The 19,278-nt window shown below is 51.3% G+C and overlaps 1 protein-coding gene across 8 annotated transcripts in view; it reads left to right on the top strand.

Annotated features, from left to right (window-relative positions):
• The window catches only part of CADM1 (cell adhesion molecule 1), a 373,107-nt gene that overhangs the window by 265,925 nt on the left and 87,904 nt on the right, over positions 1-19,278 (top strand). The gene's annotated exons all lie outside the window — the stretch shown is intronic.

Here is a 19,278-nt window from a genome sequence, read left to right as displayed (position 1 = left end):
TTCATCTCTTGGCCAAAGGGGCATAGACATTTGTCCCCAAAGCTTTCTCTTAAATAGACATTGCATTGGAGCTCTGCTGGGCCATCAGCTGCCCGGGCCAGTAATGGGCTCCAAAGAGGCGTCCTTTTAAGACTTAAACCAATAAAGCGAATCCCGTACTTGCCGAAAGGATTGGGGGGGACGGGGGGGATGTTTGGAAGGAAGGGGGAGGGCAGAACTTATGGCGAACAGATTAATATTTATAGGCATCAGCATTGGTCTCTTACCAATATTTATAACTCCAACAGTGGCAGATTGTGGGCTGAATCAACATTTTTCCCCCTCTGTAAAATAATAAATATGGTAAAGTAGCTCTCAGAACTGCCTTTATCATAGGGATAAATCAGGACAGTTTGTGTTGCAGGAGAGACTTAAAACTTATAAATATGTTGCCCTTTAGGCTACTATTCATCAAAGTGTCTGATATGAAATCTAGACGAAAGGCTTTTGTTACTGTGGGCCTGCTTATTCCCTGTTAGAAGCAGGACTCGGAGCGAGCGCTGTCATTTCGGCTCAGCTGCCCTGCTGCGTTGCGTGAACGGAGGGCCCTTCTGGGGTGTGTCGGGGGAGCGGGAGATAGGGGCAGTCGAGTGCTGCACACTTTTCCTTCCCCGAATCCTCGGCGTCCCCTTCCGCAAGGCAGACTTCCCTAGGAAGGGGTCCACAGACGGCCTCACGGGGCGCCGAGAACCCCCTTTCTGCGTCCCCGAGCAGGGAAGTGGCTCCTGAAATGCCTCAGGAGAGGAGCTGACTTTGCTTCTTGGAGCTGCCATCCCAAGGGGTACCCAGGAGCACGGCCTAAGGTGACGGGACCGAAGCAGGCCTAGGTTTTTTGTTTTGTTTTGCTTTTTAACTTTTTTATCGAGTCACTGTGAGATAGATTCCTACAGAGCTGTTGGTGATGGATTTCAGTCATACGGTGTTCCAACACCCATCCCTCCACCAGTGTACTTTTCCCAGCACCAGTGCCCCCAGGTTCCCTCCCATCACCCCCCACCTCTATGGCGGGCGCCCTTCTCTCTCTCTCTCTCTGTCTCTCTCTCTCTATCTCTCTCTTTGCCTCTCTCTGTCTCTGTCTGTCTGTCTCTCTCTTTCTCTCTCTCTTGGGCATTGTGGTTTATGATGTAGCAGGCCTAGTCTTGATGGTATATAGGGATCTGAGCGTCCTGTGCCTCGGTAGTCCCTGAAGCTACATGTCTCGCCTTGGGCCAGGGTTGAGGGCCAGGCTGCACCCTCCAGTGTGTTTCTCTGTGGGTTTGCCTATGGCGGGTAGGGTTGCCTGCCACATGGAACCCGGGCACTGAGTTTGTGTACAGCAGTTTGGCTGTATGTGGGGTTCCCCTCCCCCTCCCCCCCCCCCGCCACTGTGTGGTACAGCGCCTAGTTTTCAAGAATAACTAATTGGGAGCATAAACCTCCCTCTGCCCTTGAATGGTCTGCAGTTTTGGAGAGCCGGGCAGCGGAAATGGAGGCCCTACAAAGTGGGCACTGAAGCGTGCTGCCGCCAGAGAGAAAGCTTGCCCACTTGGCTTGGGCGCGCGGCTGCCGTGGCACTGTTCTGGGGAGAAGTACCAGCTTCCTGGGCACGGTGGGGCTGCTCTGATGGCAGCGGGGGCCGATCCCGAGGGCCGGGGCTGACCCCTGCGGGCATCAGTCCTGGCATATCAGGGATCCCGGAGAGGGTTTGTTCAGATTTGTGCTATGTGCCCAGGTCCTTGATTACACACTCAGGTGGGGCCCGGTGGCATTCCTGGAGGGCGGGGGCCGTCATGCTTGGACCCCCAGCAGGAAAAGTGCTTCCTTTCCGGCTCCCAATGGATACCCAAGCATCTTAGCCCACGGGGCAGCGGGGCCCACGAGATGCAGGGAGGAGCAGCGCCCAGCCGGGGCCCCTGCAGAGGGCCGGGCAGTCTACAGCTTGCCAGGGCTCTGTCGGGGTGGCAGCGGGTGGACTTGCCAAGTCAGATTCCTTATGCTCTGTCCACGACAGAATGACCAACCTTATCACCGGTAACTGACTCTAAAGAGGGGCCCGGGCCGGCCGGCCGGCGCTCAGGGTCTGTCTTTATCAGATACCTTGAAAGCCGCTTCAAGGCTCAGGCCCGTGATTGCTAACACCATTATGAAGATTGACAGTTTCATCAAGAAAGCAAAGGGGAAAATCTGCAGACAATGAACGGAGGCCCAGCGGCCTGCCGCGCCCGCCCTCACGGGCACTCCCGGAGCCCGGCGGGGGAGCTCCCCCCACAGGCCTGTTCGCAGACCGTCGCTGTGGGCCTGCTCGGGGAACGTGGGTCTCTGGGGCCTCTCCCAGCACTGACAGCCGGCGCAGACTCTCTGGGGAGGCTGCTCCCTCGGGCCGACGCGTGGCTGGCGAGAGGTGTGCGGGGCCCTTGCCTTTGCACGAAGAGGCCGGGTGGAGAACGAGACGTTGGCAATGCCCAGCAACGCATGCACGGTCCAGGCTGCACATACGATCTGCGAGTCCATGCACGCATGAACCAGCCTGAGGAGCTGAGCCGGTGCGCCCCTCAAAAGGGCTCCGCAGGGCCGGGAACGTCCCTGAGTTCCTAGTGGTTACCCCAGCTCATGGACTGGAGCTATAGCACAGTGGGTAGGGCGTTTGCCTTGCACGCGGCTGACCCAGGTTCAATTCCTCCATCTCTCTCGGAGAGCCCGGCAAGCTACCGAGAGTATCCCGCCCAGTCCGTGATCTTGTACGGTCTCAGGTCATTGATCATGGGGGCACGAGAACTGTTTGAAATTTATTTACTGGGGGATGGGGCTGGAGTGAGAGCACAGCGGGTAGGGCGTTTTCCTTGCCCCCCCCCCCGCCGAGGCTGACCCGGGTTCGATTCCTCCATCCCTCTCGGAGAGCCCAGCAAGCTACCGAGAGTATCCCGCCCGCACGGCAGAGCCTGGCAAGCCCCCCGTGGCGTATTCAATATGCCAGGAACAGTAAAGTAACAAGTCCCACGATGGAGACGTTACTGGTGCCCGCTCGAGCAGATCGATGAACAGCGGGGCGAAAGTGCTCCAGTGCTACCCCAGCTCATATGTCTGGGGTATGAGCCGGGACTTTACGGAGGGGCAGTGGTGTTTTCCAGGCCGAAGCCCCTCTGCTCCACTGGCAGAGAGTAACTGAGGCGGGTTTGGGAGAAGCTGCGGTGGAGAGGAATTTTCTGTGCGATTCGCCATTTAGTCTCAGATGAGTGTAATCACTTTGCTAACAAGACAAGGGTCGTTATTCCGTGTTGTGCCCTGGAGCTGGGCTTTCGACCCGACGCCCGGCAGTGTGTGGTCAGTGGAGGGAGTCTGACTTCCAAGGAGGCTGTTCCCAAGCCTTCCCCTTTCTCGAAAGTGCCCTTCCCCAGGGTGGATTTATAAACCCGCCCGCCCAGCTCTCTTGTCTTTGAGCCGTCCCCTTCTTGGAAGGAAGCGACAGGATTCCTTGGTTTCTCGAGTCAGGGAACCTTGGCCCAAAAGAGCCGATTGTAGGTTGGTTGGTGTGGTCGCCAGGGAGACGCATCGGAAGTCAGAGTGTGTTTCTGTTGTACAGATAACCCCCACGCCGCCTTAGAAATGTGTGATTTCCAACCTGGGGCTCCAAGAAGTGGTTGTTTGATTTATCTCCCACAACGGTACGGCATTCTCTTCTTAAGTGGCATTTCATTCGAAAGCCAGGCACTGTAAATTTGAACTGAATATGTAAGTAAATATCCCTCAAGGAGATAGCAGCCTGGCTGGCCTCCCCGAGCCCCCGCTACTGCTGACGGTGCCGCGTTTGGCTCCTGGAAGAGGCTGGGCACCTGAAATCCGCTCGCTTCCAAAAGGTGCGCAGAAGCCAGCCAAGTAAACAGAGGAAGTTCGTCTGAGCCCAAGTCTCGGAAAACCGCCTCCAAACGAAGTCAGATGGCGATTCTCTCTCCTCCCCTGGCCCTCAAGCATTTAAACGTAGACACGATCCACGGCAAGTCAGCACGCCCGGCTGCTGTGCCCGGAATCGGGGCTGTGGTAGCTCTGGGTGTCAGACACAGAGACACGGTCTCATCACTGCCCAGAGAGAGTGCCCCTGTGCATGGTCGGTCAGCTCGGGAGCCGCCAGGCCACCGGTGTGGAACCAGCAGTGGCTGAAAGAAGGGAACAGGCCCACGGACACACAGAAACTTGCATCCGGGCTCACTATCGATCACATCGTGGTTCCAAACCAGCGCTTACGGTGTGGTGTGTTTGCAGTCCTGTTTTGACATTGAATTTTCACCTATTGCAAAGGCAGGCCTCAGAAACTTTTTAAACATTTATATATTCAGGCAGTTAAAGGGGGAAAATCCCTTTTTTATTAAGATACAGAATGCATGTTTATCAAAATTCATCTCAGATTCCATTTAGAAATAGAGCTATCTTGGGTTTGAAAGAGCTTACCGAACTACAAAGAACAACAGATATTACTGATAGAACAAAGTTGCGAGTGATGAAAGCACCCAGGAATTGTGTATCCCCGAGTGGGTCTAAATTAGCTAGTAGTAGGAGAGCGAGGGCCCGGCTGGGTTTGCTTCAGACCGCCTTTGCAGGGGGCGTGTCGTTCTTGGTTTGTCTCCTGGGGGAGATTTGCTCCTTGGCCGTCTCTGGGGCCAGGCCTCTGTGCCTGATGGTGTCTGCCCCCCTCCCCCCCCCCCATCCTTCAGTGGTCAGGTGCAGCCATCAGCACTCAATGGCTAGCCGGCCCTTCCGTCCCCTGGAGAGGATGCGCAGGAAGCCATAGGCAGGGAGTAGATAACGTCCATTGAATAGCACATCCGGTACCAAGGGCCTCAAGATTTTAGAAAATTGGGTTGTTCTGGTTCTAGATGTTACTTCTGCTGCTCTAGGGCATCTCTCAAAGCCGCTGCAAAGCCGTTGCCTGAGAGCGAGGCCCCGGCTGACGAGGGTTAGGTTTGGCCTCGGGGCCCGTGTGCGGTCACTGATGGAATCAGGGTGCTCTGAGCTCTCTGCAGATGCTTCTGGCCGGTGCTCACGGGTCGGGCCGGAGGCAAGGCTGCCCAGCTACACCTGCACGCGTGTGCTCTCACCACCTGCTCCTCACGCCCCAGGGACCACACAGTTCCCTGCAGACTCACTCGGCAGATTGCAGGGCCCCAGCCCCGGTTAGCGGTGGAGGAGAACTGCAGAAGGCGCGTTGCTCGCACCCCTGCCATGGGAAATCGTGACGCAGAGCCCGTTCCCGGACGAACCCCGTGCCGGCAGCTGGGCCGCACGGGGCCTCTGCTGTGTGTTTCGGTGACACCGGCTCATAGCCACTTCCAAGACTCGGGCATGACGCTTCAGAGCTTGATCAGTGAATGCCCACTTGTGTTCCCAAGTAAAATGAAGTCTTTATAGCGTGTGTTCGCCGCGGGTTCCCCGACAAAGATGTTTTCTGATTGGCCTGATGAGCTGCTGGTCCCAAAACATCTGCTAAGACAAACCCTCTATGGGGGAGGGCTTCGGGCCGCTGACATGGGGCCTGGGGGAGGGGAAGGGCTATTTTCCCACCAGTTTAGGAGAGACGAGTGTTGAATTGGACAAATCTCTCTCTCTCTCTCTCTCTCTCTCTCTCTCTCTCTCTCTCTCTCCTCTCTCTCTCCTCTCTCTCTCCTCTCTCTCTCCTCTCTCTCTCCTCTCTCTCTTTCTCTCTCTCTCCTCTCTCTCTCTCTCTCCTCTCTCTCTCTCTCTCTCTCTCTCTCTCTCTCTCTCTCTCTCTCTCTCTCTCTCTCTCTCTCTCTCTCCTCTCTCTCTCCTCCACTGTCCTTGTGGATGTGAGCAGGGCAGGGCTCAGCGGCTGGTGGGAGAGCCGGGAACCCCTGACCCGTTGAGAGTGCGGACACCGGGAAGGACAATGAACCAGGTTTTCTTGCAGTCTCCAGAGGAGAGCGTCAAGGGCCTTCCTTCATGTTAGTCGCATCAGTTTTCTTTTTCTCACAGGAAAAGAGAAAATTTCAGTATTGACCCTGACTCCTAAAATCCGGAGGCTGCTGGGATTCCTTGTTTATAGAAATTGGCAGAAATGCGTTGTCTGAGGAGAAGCCGCCTGGCCAGGGGCTGGGGGCCACAGAGGGGACTTTGTTTCAGGAGCAGACGCAGTCTCCCCGGGGCCTTCTGTGTTTGTTCGCGCTCTCATTCCCTTACTAACAGGCGCTTTCGCCTGCATGTCACTCCCTTGTGTGTGTGTGGCAGGGGGGAGCTACAGCCGTTCATATCCCTTCCTGCCCTTCCGGTGGTAAACGGAGGCCACCCCACTTCTCTTCATCTTGCATTTTGGGAAATGAGGATCGTGGTTCTACAGCAGCCAGCGTAGAACCAGATGGACTCTGGTTCTGGCCCTGGGCAAGTCAGCATCTCCTTGGACCCTGGTATCATTCGTCTACCCTCGTCGTGAATTTTTCCACTCTGGTAGATGACACGGTGGAGACTTAGACTCTATAACTAGCTCAAGGTCACCAAGCGCTCGCAGGTGGAAGCAGGATTTGTGCCTCGATCCATCCGCTGCCTCGCACATTGCCACAAGTCTGGGAGCTGCCCAGGTGCTCGTAGACGCACAAGACCTGCGTTTCGCCTTCTCTGTGGTCTTGGGGGACGGGTTCGCCTATCCTTGGGCACCCCAATAGATGGCGGAGAGAGAAGGGACGAGTGTGGAATGATTGTGCCCCCCTGGATTCGCCCCCAGAAAGGAGCCACGTTTGAATGTTTGTTTTTTCTTAATTGTGTGTGTTAAGTAAAGTGATTGGACAAACAGTCCTCTCCCGCTTGCTAATCTGCTATAAATCAACCTTCAGATGTTAATAAAACAAGTCAAGACTGACAAAGGAAATTCCATTTGTATTTTAAACTCCCAATTCATCAGGGTCTCTCTTCCCTTAGATCTGCCGAGAGTGTGTCCTTGGTCTTAATATAGCTGGAAGATAAAACGCAGATAAAAAGAACCATTGTCTCAAAAGAGCATTAATAAGAAATGACTGTTGATCCTAATTGAGTAGTATTTAAACATATGGGGTGGAGGTAGCAGTCAGCAGGGAGCGTCTGAGGCTCTTGGACTTGCCCCCCTCTCCACAACTCCCCCCCCCTTTATTACTCTGCCCTCACCATTCAGCTGCCATCTAAAAACGTGAGCCATCACACACGGGAGTAACAAAAGCCATGTCTAAGCATAGGATGGCAGGTTGTGACACCTTTTGCTGCTGTTCCCATCTTTAAAGGTTGGACTGTTCCTCTTTCTTTTTATAAGATTTTCTCTCTCTAAAGTGTTCATCAGACCCCTTCTCTGCCCTGTTCTTTTGCTTGTCTGTTTCCGTTGGTTTCTGGGTAGCTTGGAGCTAAGTTCTCCTCCATCTTAGTAAGCCAGTAGAGCTCTCAGAGGCTGCAGCTGGACGCCTTTGAGCAATACCATGAATGACTATGGTGCTGCATTAGGGACCAAAGAAGGGGGCAACCCCCTCGAGGTCTTCTCCCAAACACTCAATATTGATTCAGTGGGGAAAAAAACATCAAACAGACCTGAATGGGGGGGGCAGTCCAAAGGACGGCCTGCTTGCTTTAAATTGTGGGTGAAGGTGTGATGGTGTAGCACTGTATGCTAATTCCTTAGTTTGGGTGATGTGCCGTGATGGAATAAATGGTAGTTGGAGAAGCTGGGTAAGGCGCTTATACGAACTGTAGGTGCACAGTATCTTTGCAACCTCTTTGGAAGTTAAGGGATTTTTGACATCGAGGACATGTGACAATTTAGGTAAAGAACTGCAGAATCCGTCTTTACTCATTCATTTGGTCATTCATTCATTCACCAAAGATTGTTCCGGAATGCGGTTGGAGAATGATGAAGGTTGGCGTTGCTGAAAACAGTGCCTGGGTCTGAGGACATGCTTAGTTATCACTTACTTGCTTCTGTTTTATCACAGCCTGGTGAGGCAGTGGAGGTTTGAACAATTGCTAAAAGGGACCAGTAGTGTGTGAGGGGGGTGGGTTGGAAGCCCCTGGAAGTGGCACTTACACCCCGTTGCAGAAGACCCTGGGGGCTCCCTGGTTGATGGCCCTTCGTCACGTGATTGAACCATCGATCACTCTTTCCCTTCAAATGTGCTTTTTGTTTTCTGTGGGTATGATATACTTTGGGCTTCAGCTTTGAAGTTAATTTCATCCGCTTAGATTCCGGATGCCTTAAAAGTAAGAATAGGGCTGTGGGGATTTGTCTGTGTATGCTCAGATCCTAGGGGACCGTACAGAGATTTTTGTCTGAGTAAAAAGGATCTTCAGATCCTTTGAGGATTTTGAATTAATATTTTGAGTTTTTTTAGCAACAAAAATATGTAACAAAGTTTATAAATATTACAGTGATTTTTGAATCATTAAAATACATAGGATGCATAAAGATATTCTCAAAATATGGTGAAACCAAAGGAATTATGCAGAGGCTTTCATTGCATGGCATCGTTTATTTTAGAATAATAAAATTAGAAACAGTCTAAATATATCATAATAAAGGGATGGATAAATGATGTGTAACCCCTATCTCCCCCCATAACCACAATTAGAAAGGAAAACTTAGAATGTTACAAATAATTATCTTGGAGTTGTGAAAGCTTTCTAGTTATTCTTTTGTTTGTTTGTTTTATTTTTTTTAATTGTTTTTCTTTTTTTAAAATTTTCTTTTTTTTTGTTTGATCTTTGTTTTCTTCTTTTTTTCTAGTTATTCTTAAAAAATAATATTTCCCTCTGAGTGTGTAAATTCCTAACTAAATAACTAAAGTAAGTGGGTCTGGGGAGACAGAGAGTGCAGCAAGTAAGGGATTTGCCTTGCATGCAGTCGACCCAAGTTCAGTCCCTGGCAGCCCCTGAGCCCCACTGGGAATGATCCCTGAGCACAGAGCCAAGAGTAATTTCTGAGCATAGAGCCAGCAGTAAGCCCCCCAAACAAAAAAGATAAATAAAATAAAAGCTAAATTTTTGAGAAAGAAAAAATAAAATAAAAGCTAAAATTTTAAGAAGGACATTAATCCTTGAAGTGATTAGAGTTTCTGGGCCTCCTGGTGCAGTGGTCGAATAGTAAATGCTTTAAGTACAGTGAGAGTCCTTCTAAGGCTAGGGGCAGCCCAGGCCCTCTTAAGTAGCATAAATAATAACTACATTAGCCGTATTTGCGTTTTCCGCTTCTCAGTATGCTCTTAAGTAATGCCCTCGGTGGTTTTACATAGGAAAACATTAAGTTTATAATAAATGTGCCTCGGTGACATTTAACCTGCCCTGCGGCTTCTCCCACGGGACTTCTGAGTCTCAAGTGTTGAAAAGAACTTGGCTCGTGTAGCTAATGGGTGATTCTTCCCTTGCACGTTTCCACTGGAGACCAGTTGCCTTGTTAAAAGCCTCGAGAAGTCTTAGTCCATCGATGACAGCCCAGTAAACCAGCCCAACTCGTCACCATCAACGTCTGTCATTCCCCCATGGGGCCGTTTGGCTCAGGGCCCTCGACCCTACCCTGATTCTGAAATATGGATCTGACTTGCGCCTCAGCCGGCCACCCCTTCCGGCCACACTGATCTGGCCCTCCTGATCCAGGCTCACGAGCGGGGTGCGGGGAACAGGCCCGGGAGGGCGCAGCATCCCCGCACCCCTCCGCCCAGGTGATAAAGGCGGTCCTGGGACCTAGCCGGAGAGGTGAGCCCTGAGCATCTTCGGGGGAAGTGGGTCACGTGACAGAGAAGCGCTCTCATTGGTTCAGGCGCTGGAGCTGGCGCCAGGCGGAGCCAATGGCAGGCTGGCTCGGGGCTGAGCGCGGGTAGAAGGCCTGGGCGCATGCTGCTGGATGCTGCGGGCCGTGACCCGGTTCCCGGGGCCACCTCTATGGGGAACCGTTTCTTTGGCCGTGCTGCGCCGTAGTCGGCCTTCGAGGCTTAGCCTTCTAGCAGTTTAGGAGGTGGGCTGACCCCTGCTTTGTATTCATTTATTTGTTTTTTTTGCTAGCAAAGCAACTTTTCCCAGGAAGAAAGGGGAGGACGCTAGAAAAATGACCTGTTTGGTTTCTGTGCTGTTAAATTTTCCCTCCCCAGGGCACAGGCAGCAGCAGCAACAACAACAACAGCCGTTGGGTTTTCTTTCTTTTAGGGGTGGGGGTCTCCAGGGCTCCTGTGGGATGAGCGGCGACCTACAGGGCAAGCCCCCGAAGCTCTGTTCTTACCTCTCCACCGTCTCCGTGGTTCTTGGTCTCCACTCCACAGCCCCTCTGCTCAGTGCCCCTCCCTGCCCTGCTCTGAGCCGGCCTGGGCGTACCCTGCGGTGTGCCCCCTCCAGCCTGCGCCGAGGCCTCTCACTGGGCCTTGTTTACCCCGCTTTCCCGTGGTTTGTGACAGATAAGAACTGTATTGATTCCTAGCATCTGCTGGCAGTAACCTTTGAAAGGGCAGGCAATGCATCACCACAGAATTTGATCTATCAATATCGGGAGTAATAGAAAGACAGGGATGACATCTAATCACAACAGCGCTGGCAGATCATAAATCTGAGTTCATAGGGTACCGGTAACGGGCAGGGGGATAGGGGCACGGATTAGCATTTGGAGGGAGTTGGAAGGTTCCTTGGAAAGATCTGGCTGTGAGAGAAGTCCCATGGGGAATGGTCACCTTTGTAGGGACCCAGGTCGGTCCTGGCCCTGTGTGCAACTCAGAGGTAGGAGCGCTCCTCTCTGAGCCTCAGTTTCCTCATCTACGAAGGAGGCGTGTTAAGGGTTCAGCGGGAATGCAGATGCCAGGTCTTGCCTGGGAATCCACAGGAAATGCAGGTCTTTGGGCCACATCCCACACCTATCATGCCAGAAATCTTGAGCTGGAACCCAGAAGACAAGTCCCCGGGGTGAATTCGATGCTACCCCTCACCCCCAACACTCCAGGCTGAGAACCAGTGAAGAACCCAAGACCACCAACAGTGCCTGGCCCAGAGCAAGGCTCTTAAAAACGGCCTTTCTTATTCTCCATCTTACTTTATTTGACCACCTACACCAATCACTGGTTCTGCTTACAAGCCCTCAGCCTCCCCTTGCCTGGAGTTCGGGTGAATTAGCGTTGAAAAAGAAGGTGGGTTTTTTTGTTTTTTGTTTTTTTGGAGGGGTTGCACACACGTTTGTGCCATGGAAAGAGGGGCACAGAAGTGGGCCCATTACTCCTGCCTGCCTCTGACTCGCCTGCTTGGTGATTCCTGCACCCTGCAGGTTAATGTCCCCAATGTGGGCTTTGCTTCCTGCTTCTCACATGTCAGGGAGCTTCCAGCCTGGACAATGAATCGAGCTACAATTTAATAACATAAATGGAGCCTGTCTGATTCCGCAAAGCCGAGGCCTTCCTTGGGGCCCAGAATATATAGTCCCTTCTACAGTTACACTCACAGTATTTTTAATCATTTCATGTTTTTATTATATCCCAAGTACAAGGTGCTACAAAGCGTCCCCTGGTGCCGGCAGTCACTCAAAACTTGACAAATCTAAAGAGTGAAAAGAACAGCGAGTAGCCCATTAGGGGTTTTCTTTCTTTCTTTTCTTTTCTTTAAAAAAAATAATAAAATAAAACTTTCCTCCAAAGAAAAACTACCTTATAATGTGGAGAGGGTTGATTTTGGGCATCTTCTACATGAAAAGTCGCGGTAATAAAGTTCCCCAATTGTGGGTCTTTTTCGGCAGAAATTATGGCTGTGCACAACTGTGAGGCTTAACTGTGTTTCCACTGAGTGCGTAATTCACACTCTAAATGTGACAAGCATGACTGCCCATAAACCTAACGACTTTTTTAAGAGACCAAAATTCCGAACATTATTCTCCCTGAAACTGCGCTTTACTAACCCAGCAGAAAGCCCCTGTGAGGGCCACTCTGCTCTGCCCAGCGAAATCCTGCATCTGTGCCCGCCCGTGAGGTCGGGGGCTGCAGGGGGGAGGTGGCAGGCGTGCAGCCCGGAACACGTTTGTTAGAGGACAGACGTGCCAACAGTGGCAGCGGCCTTGCTCTTAAAAGCAGCAACTAGAACCAGGCAGAACTGTTTGGCTGTGGTTCTCTCCCTGACTCTCCCACCCCCTCACCCGCCCCCCCCAAAAAAAAATTAAAGAGTAGAGACGTTTATTCAGAATAGCACAGCGGGTAGGGCGTTTGCCTTGCATGCGGTCGACCCTGGTTAGATTCCTTCGTCCCTTTCGGAGAGCCCAGCAAGCTACCAAGAAGATCCCGCCCGCACGGCAGAGCCTGGCAAGCTCCTGTAGCGTATTCGATATGCTGAAAACAGTGACAACAAGTCTCACAATGGAGATGTTACTGGTGCCCACTCGAGCAAATCAGTGAACGACGGGACGACAGTGCTACAGTGCAGTCAACCTCAGAGCCAAAAGGGAGAACCCCCGAAGCTGAGCTTCTTGGGGGTGAACCTGGACTGCTTTGCATTTGGGGGGTGGTTTGGATTTCCGTCTGAGCAGAGAGCTCACTCAGCATCGCATCGGGGAAACGGGGTCTCGCTCGGCCTTCCCTCAGCCCTGCTGCACCATCCGTGTCCATTAAGGGGCCAAGGGACAATGAAACTCGCCTTTCCCTTGGCCTCCCCTGAGTATTCTAGAAAGTTCCATGCCAGCCTCTCTCTGTCTCAAGCTTACAACTCGGATGATTTCTCTTTAACTTATTGATATTGTTGCTTACTTTTTTTTTTTTTGCAGCAACTTTTTGTGTTTGTTATTTCTTTTTCTTGCTAGACAGTGTAAAGGCCGTTTGCAATGAATGTAGCTTTTCTGTTTTTTCCCCCCTCTTCGAATCAGAGAGCTGAATTCCCTCCCCTCCCTAAACAGAGCTCGGTGTCCTCCTTCCTGTTCCCATTTGGGACCTCTTGCTTTATTTTCCTGTTGGCTGTTTTGTCTTCACACTGGCTCAACATGCACAAGCACCCAACCCTCCCGTCACCGTGCCGCCAAGGAAGCAGAAATTAACCAGGGTACAGCTTGTGAACTGACAGAGCCAATACGCGTGAGCGTGTTGGCTGAAGGAGCGGTTCCTGCCGCTCAATGCAGAATAATCTCTTTGCTTTGGTGGCAGGCAGCAGCGAGCGGCTCCGGGAGAGGATTCTTTATCGATGCCGTGGTGATTCTCTGGAACTTAGGAGGAACGCTCGGCTCAAGTTCCTGTTGACTTTAGGAGTGGTCCGTGTTGATTTATCTTCAGGCAAGGTTGAATTTTCATAGCGCACTTTGCAAATCCTGAGCGGTGGCTCAAGCCCCGTTTCTTCCTCCTCGAGACTCATGGACTTCTCTGGGCGGGGGGTGGGATTTCTGCGCTGCTTCAGCCCTCAACTCACCGAGTCATCGTTTTTTGGAAACAACTGGCTGGGAGCCAGACTCTGAGATCTCCCCTGGCCAACACCCGCCCCCACCCCCCCCCCCCATGCTCCCTGTATCAGGGAGCCACTGCAATGACTGTTCCAGGCCGGCACCGAGTATCCGTGAACTGAGCCCCAGGTCCAAAGGCGTATTTTGATGGAGTCGGTTTGTCGTGACTGTAGGATGCTGTGCCTCTCACAGCCTCCTGGCGTTGTTTCCAAATGGCTGATCCATTCTGTGGACGGGCCAGCCTTGAGTGGGGCTGAGGGAGGGTGGGGGTGCACCCAGGTTTCTGAATTCTCTCTTTGGTCTAAGGAGTGCTCTAGAAAACACAGCTGGGTCAGGGGGAACGTAGGACGCGATGAGAACGTCCAAGTGGTTTGCCTCCTAACGCCTTCCAAAGACCAGCCCCTGGCTGCGCTTTCCGTAGCAGGCCCCTCAGTGCTGAGGAACACTCGGGACCCCTAGTGCTGAACCCCCGTGATGCCAGTTCCCAATGAGCTTCCCTCCTCCCCAAGGGTCTTGGCCCCCACACTCCCCCACCCCCCACGCCCTCAGCCTGAGCTCTTTCTCCCCCTCCCTGACCCCCTGCCTGCCTCCGCCCAGCGTGACTAAGTGACGCTTAACTGATTTCCCGGCTCCAGCCGTTCTCCCTTCAGTCTCCCCGCTCGCCACACAGACACTATCTTTCTAAACCCACGTGTGATCATATCACCCCCTGGATTAAAATCACTTAATGGCTCCCTATTAATTACAAGATAAAGTGCAAATTCCCCAGCTGGCAGCCGATGCCCTTCAGTGCCTCGGCCCTAATGACCTTTCCAGAAAGTTTCCCTTCCCAGCCCTCTGCAGAGCAGGCTAGTTGCAAGCTGGCAGAGAGGTCTACCTGTCTACCTTCTCCCTCCCTTCTCCCCGCCACGAGTCCGTCCGTCCTTCTTTCACACGTTGCCTTCCTTTACACCACCACCCACGCTGGTGGCAGCGTGGATCTCGTCACATTGTATTCCCATGCGGTGCTCATCTATGTGCTTGTGTGTATGACCTTCAAAATACAGGGGCCTTGTGGAAGCGGGGCTCTTCGCTCCGTTCTGCTCTATAGCCACAACGCTTACGTCCTAGCAGCTGATCTCCTTGTGGGAAAGTGAGCGTGAGTGCAGGAGAGGGGAACAGTCGGCTCCCTAATCAAAGAGATCTTGGTGGTTCACCACTTCAAAGGCAAAAAATGGGTTTGTTTCTTTCTTTAAAAGAAAAATCCTTGGAAATTTGCAACTCAAAATCACAGGCAATGAAGGGTAAGGGCCCAGGTTCACATGCTTTCATGTTGACGTCATGGTATCTCCAAAATCGAGAATCCCCAGGACCCTGTGGAACTTGCCTCCAAAGTGGGCGCCGTTTTCTGCATTGGGAAAGCAGAGATGAAGACATTAGCACCACTATTCCAAAGGAGCTAAAGTTAATTATAATATGAGCAAGCATCGGAGGGCATGCCTCAGCCCCTGTGCTATCTCTGCAGCCCCACGAGTATTCTTTGACCTCAGAATATCTACTCATGCCCAAGTGGAATTTTCAGACAAAACCGAATGTCTCCAGATGTGCCAGGGCTCTCTCTACCAGTGTCTACTGAAGTGGGCGGTGTGGGGGAATCATACATGTCAGAGCTTCACAGAGCACCCACCTGAGGAAGTTGCAGTTTCTAGAGATCTCAGACTCAGGGAAACGCGAGGGTGCATCCTCCACTCTTGCACTGAAGGCAAAGTCAGTGAGGCGTGTGGGCAGCTGCAGCCACCGTAGGACAGACTCCCCTCAAGCCTAAGGCAGAGACCTCCAGAGACGCGCCAAATGCTCACCCCCGTTCCGTTCACTGGCAGGCTCCCTCTGTGGAGAGCAGGGAACCGAGCAAAGAGGGGAAGCCCCCAAGCTCTGCAGCGTTGTTTTTGTTCCTGTGACATCATTTCCATGTTGACATCGAGAGCGATTCTGTTCAGAGCTCACTTGTAAGGAAAGTCATCTTCCCTTGGGCTTGCTGACGAAGTGTCTGAGGTCAGCTGTGGTGGGTTCCCAAGGGATATGCTGACCCTGGTAGTCCTTCAGCCCCTAAGACCGCGGGGAATGTCCCCTGAACTAGCCATGGCCTTTTGTTCGAAGGAGGCAAACCGAGAGATGACCACTGAAGTCTCTAGAACCATGTAGATGTTTGTTGCCGTCCGCTCTTGCTCTGCCTTTACAATGCTTTTCGTTTGTAATACATCATAAGTGATGAGGAGATGAGGGCGGGCACACCCGGTAGTGCTCAGGGACTACTCCTGGTAGTGCTCGGGGGTGACATCTCACAGTGCTCTGGGAACCATAGCTGGTGCATGGGGATCAGACTGGGGACAGTCACGTGGAAGACAAGCATCTTAACCCCGATACCGTCTTTCTGAACCTGGTGAAGATATTCTGTGTAGTTTTAGATGTAAAACAATAATAGCCAGAACCCTGAAATTTGGAAGGGATGGGAAGGGTGCGGGCGGGGAATTCAGTGGCCTATCTAGGAAGGTTCCAGTAAGGCTTACAGAGACGACTTATAGTTAACGGCAATGCAAATGAAGAAATTGGAGAAGATTATGATGATGTGCGCTTTTTATTTAGCATTTTTAGAACACAAAAAAAGATGGCTGCATCCATTTTCTTGCTTAATTCTTATAGTCACCCCATAGAAGCACTGTAGCACTGTTGTCCCGTTGCTCATCGATTTGCTCGAGCGGGCACCAGTAACGTCTCCATCGTGAGACTTGTTGTTACTGTGTTTGGCATATCCAATACGCCACGGGGAGCTTGCCAGGCTCTTTCCCACCTTAGAAAACAAAAGCAGTCTCAGAATTTCAGAGTCGTTCTCAGCTTCTCTCCCATCAGCTGAGGAAGCAGTGCAGCTTTCTGTTTGCTTGATCTAATGTACTCGTTGTCCCATTTGTCCCTCCTTAAATATCTGCTTACAAGTGAAAATAAGTGGGACAGAGCATTCGTACAGCCGGTTGGGGGTTTGCCTGGGCACAGTACCTGGGTTCAATCCCCGGCACCCCATATGGTCTCCTGAGCACTACTAGGAGGCATCCATGAGCACAGAGCCAGGAATAAGCCCTGAGCACTGCCAGGTGGGCCCCCCACCCTCCAAAAATAAAAAAGAAAACTAAGGTGTTGAACATATAGTACGGGAGTTAAGGCCCTTTGCTTTGTATTGTTTTGTTTTTTGTTTTTTGGGTCACACCCGGCGATGCTCAGGGGTTACTCCTGACTCGTGCACTCAGGAATTACTCCTGGCGGTGCTCAGGGGACCATATGGGATGCTGGGAATCGAACCCGGGTCAGCTGCATGCAAGGTAAATGCCCTACCCACTGTGCTATCCCTCCAGCCCCGGGGCCCTTGGCCTTGTAAGCAGTCAACCCTGGTTTAACCCCCAGCACCACACCTGGTTCCCGGAGCACCGCTGTGTGTGGCCCAACCCCTCCAAAAAAAGAGTGAGAAATTACACAAGACACGATTGTCCTTATTACTTGTCTCTGATTTCAATGATGCCTGATCAACAACCCACACTTGGTTGACACTAGACAGCTCATTTTCATAATGGCACCAAGCTGGAGGCCTCTGTGCAGATCTGAGTGGGCCTGGCTTTGCCCAGGAGGCAGCAAACACAGCAGTTGAGTACGGTCTCTCCTGGGCCACTGACAACTCGCCACGCGCAAGCGCTCCATCTCGCCCTCGTCCGTGTCTTCCACTCAGCCCGGGACCGGCGACAACAAGAGCCAAGAGGTTCCAAATGCACCCGCTTTGTGACTGACGGGCGGTGGGGGGAGACACTCGCCACTCAGGGCCTTAGTCATGGAGCCCAGTTTCCCAGCTAAGAAATTGTCATTTCATATAATAGTCCAAAGCTACTTGGCTCCCCAGTAGGAGATTTGAGTAAGTTGGATGTTGCCGCATTATTCAGCACGATGATTATCGTGGCTTTACAGCTGTTTCTTGAACAAACCATATTACACACACTTGGGATACTCTGTAGAATAAAGAATACGAACCGTCTCTCTCCGCCCGGGTCCCCTTCTCTGTTTCCGTAGTAATGTCAGTTGAAGCTGACATTCATTCTGAGTCCATATCTGATATGTTCCAACTGATATCCTTAGGAGCTTGTCCTGCCGCCTCTAAGCTTTGAATTTGGAAGGTTTTCAATGGCTCCTGCTGGCAGGGGGGGAAAAAAAAACGAATGAGGAGATGTACAGAGAGCCTGCGATTACAGCCAAATTTTAGTCACATAGATTGGCAATACTAATGAATGCCCTTGAAACAGATACTGTCTGAAAAAAGCCTGAAGTTGCAGTTGAGCTGCCTTATGAATCTGGATCACTCAGCAGAGTGACATTTCTAAATACTGAAGGTCCGGCATTTCGGCTGTGGGTCCAGCACGGCCTCTCTGTGTCACACGTGCGAACGCTTGGGGTGTGCCCCATGCGCCTTGGGGTCCCCATCACCTGAATCGGAAAAGAGAGGCAGGTTCCCTTTGTTCCACTGGCATCACAAGACCCTATTGTTCTGTTCCACTAGTAGCAGATCTAAAGCTCAGCGTGGCTCTTGTTTCCAGTCACTCATTTTACCTCTCTCAGTTCATTTCCTAGTCTGTATAATGGGGAACCATTGTAGTACTGTAAGGATTAAATGAGATAATATATTTTTTAAAAAAAACCAGTGGTGTCAGGCACATGAAAATATTGAAAATGTATATTAGCTATGGTTATCATGCAGATGATTAAAGTAATGCCCCCTCCAGAAACATTGGGAGTTTTCTTGATATTAAAAATGTTTTTAAAATAATAATAAGCACTTTGGGAAAAAAAAATAATTTGTTTCTCTTGCCTCCAGACGTGGAGAATTGCAGTGGCTTACCTTTTCCTCACTGTGTGTAGTAATTATTGTTACATGCTATAACCTTGTGATTTTAAATATCCTATACTAATTGTTAGTCCTTTAGCACCCTGCAGGCAAACGTAAAGAAAAGAAAATCGGCTTTTAGTGAGTTGAAGCAAAGAGTGACCCAAGTTTAATCATGGCACCTCTTATCCCAGGGAAAATGTTATTAAATTAGGTGCTTACAAAACAGGATCCAAAAAAAGCCAAAAACAAGGGAAGCACACATACCACATCCACTGAGACTGAGGGGTGGGTTTTAGGAAATTGAAGGTAAAGAATTTTCTAGAGGTGTATTTAGTGGCAGCCAGTATTACAAACACTGCCTTTCGGATAAGCTTCTGATTGGGAGGTTGAGAAGTATCAGTTAAGTGGAAAGGACCACAGTTCCGGCCATCTCCACAATATTTAAATCTTCCCCCCTTTTTTTAGAAGGAGGGTAGGGGTTGGGCCATACTCAGTGGTGCTCCGGGCTTACTCCTGGCTCGGTGCTCTGGGATCGCTTTTGATGGGGTTTGGGGTACAGTACAGGGTTCCGGGGATCGAACCCAGGTGCAAGGCAAATGCTGGACTATCTGCTGGACTATGCTTCTGGCCCCATCATTTTCTGTTTCTTTTGTTTGTGTAGATAAAGGATAACGTTCTGTTTTTGCAGAGTGGGAACTTACCAGGCCACAGTAGCGCAGCTTATGAAAAGGTGTGGTTAGATTCCTTTTAGGATAAGAGAGAAATCCAGGTTCCCACAAGTCCTTACAGGAATGAAGGGCCCCAATACTTGTGTCTTCCCATGTGTAGTTTTCAAGTATTTCAATATGCATTTGAAGTTTCAGTTGTAAGTAGCCTGTGTGTTAGGAAATCGTGACGGCTCTAGGTATAGGTGAATTGAAACTCGATTCCCATGACCCCAGTCTTCAGCTAACTCTGGGACCCGTGACCA

This window comes from Sorex araneus, chromosome 3 (genome assembly GCF_027595985.1).
Source record: "Sorex araneus isolate mSorAra2 chromosome 3, mSorAra2.pri, whole genome shotgun sequence".
Taxonomy (NCBI): domain Eukaryota; kingdom Metazoa; phylum Chordata; class Mammalia; order Eulipotyphla; family Soricidae; genus Sorex; species Sorex araneus.
This window is presented reverse-complemented; position numbering and strand designations above follow the sequence as displayed.